This window comes from Cryptotermes secundus, unplaced genomic scaffold (assembly GCF_002891405.2).
Source record: "Cryptotermes secundus unplaced genomic scaffold, Csec_1.0 scaffold621, whole genome shotgun sequence".
Lineage (NCBI taxonomy): Eukaryota > Metazoa > Arthropoda > Insecta > Blattodea > Kalotermitidae > Cryptotermes > Cryptotermes secundus.
The window spans coordinates 951,620-953,878 of NW_019727103.1; positions in this window are offsets into that span (position 1 = coordinate 951,620).

A 2,259-nucleotide genomic window follows, 5' to 3' on the forward strand; every position below is an offset into this window, starting at 1 on the left:
GACTTTAAGTGGAAAGAAGGAGGAACGGCTCGCATCCTGGCGTTTCGGGGGGGGGGACTCCAAGGAACTTCACGGAGAAGAACCGTTGCACGATTCAAAATAACCTAGACTATCTTTTGCTAAAATTTTTATATTTTCTCTAATAGTGTCCCAAGGTTTATTAACATCCACATCAGTGCCTAAATTTTCCAAAGCTGAGAACCTATTTGATATTTCAACACCATACTGCTCTTTAACCTCTACCTTATTTAACATCTTGAGATTGAACCTCTCTATATGAAATCTGTGTGCTGTTTGTTTGCTCACTGTCAACCTTTCCCTAATCTTTGTCACCAACAGGTAATGGTCAGTATCACAGTCTGCTGCCCTGAATTATTAGACATCAGGTATACTTGAATGCCATCTCATATCAATCATAATATAGTAAATTTAATTGTGAGTCTTTCCATGAGGAGATGTCCAAGTAAATTTATGAATGCTACTATGTGGGAACATTGTACTTTTGACAGTCAGATTTTTGGATGTGGCAAAATTTACTACTCTAATTGCATTATTATTACTAGATTTGTGCAAATTCTCATTTCCATTTGTTGGTTTGAAAATGTCTTCCTTACATAGTTTGGCATTGAAATCTAACAGAATTTTTGTGTGGTGCTTAGTGAATTTATCTAATACACGTTCTAGTTCCTCATAGAAGCTGTCCTTATCATCAGTTTTAGCCCGTGTTGGGTCATGAACATTCAGAACAATGATATCATTCCAGTGACCTCTTAGTATTATGTATGACCTCCTTTCACTAAAAAACCCTTAAAATAACAGGGAGCACTGATAAATGTACTGAGAAACTAAAGGAGATATTCTGTTTAGAAATCATTAAATCCACTTTCCTATTACATATTTCTAGTCCTAAAAATCTTTTGTTGCTAGTATCATGGTCAAATGTTGTTAATTTATAATCCAGCCCAGAAATTAAGTTTGGCCAGTGCCTGTATTAACTTTCCTAGATGTAACCCAAAAATTTAATACCTTCACCGCGTTTGTAATGTTTACTGATGAAAAATTATTTCTATTCTTTTAGACAAAAAAGCTTTAGTATGAGGTGGAAATGTTGGGATTTCCTGCATTATTGATTCTGCTAGAATGCTGCACAGCATTATATTATGTTATTTCATTACTTTGGTTACATTATTCAATTCAGTATTGAACTTGTAAACATGAGCAAATTTCAAATTCATATGGTTCATCATAGTTCTGCAATTATTTTCTTGATTATGATATATTGTGAAATTCAATATTTTTCTTGTTAATGATAGGGTATTTCAGATTCTTGAGTTTCATCATACTACTGAAATTAATATGTGAAAACCTCAATATTATTGCTTCCATTCATAATTTATAAAACATGTAACTGAAAACTATGTTTTATGTAACTTTCAAGTGCAAGTTCTGCACAGAATAATGAGGTTGAATGCAAAAATGTCTGCCGGAAACCGACTTTTCTTTCAAGTTTTATCCAACTTCAGCTTTCCTAAACACTTATGTATATGTCTTATACGTATATTATGCTAGTGGGGTGAGACTATGAATATGTCTTATATGTGTATTATGCTAGTGGGGTGAGACTTATGAATATGTCTTATATGTGTATTATGCTAGTGGGGTGAGACTAAGTCCCTTGTACTGCGGCCACTTCTGGCCTAATGTACCGGCCCAAGATGCTAAGTGAGGGTGATTGTGGAGCAATTGGTGGAATGAAGATTGGCAGGGGAAACCGAAGTACTCGGAGGAAACCTGCCCCAGCGCCACTTTGTCCACCACAAATCCCAGTTGACCAGACCCGGGATCGAACCCGGGCCGCCGCGGTGGGAAACCAGCGACAAACCGCTTGAGCTATGGCGCGGCCATATGTATATTATAGTTCACAATGTCCAGTGCATGTCAGTAAGGGTATGTTGGACTGGTGTAAATGAAATGTGCACTGTTGAGAAACTTTCTTCTGATATATGAGTGAAGTGATATTAGTTACATCATTAAAAGAAAACGCTGAAGCATAAGAGTTTATGGTGGCAAAATTATTCATTGTTCTGTGAACGTGGGATTCTGTCGGTGTAGTGCGCATTAGGTTGCTGTAGTGGGTAGTAGATAACGTATTTACCGATTGAACTCTTGGCAGTGGCTGCGGCCATAAGCTTGAACGCTGCAAGTAGATGGAAGCGTAATGAATTTGTGACTGTACTTCAGCGACGTTGGCAGGCAATA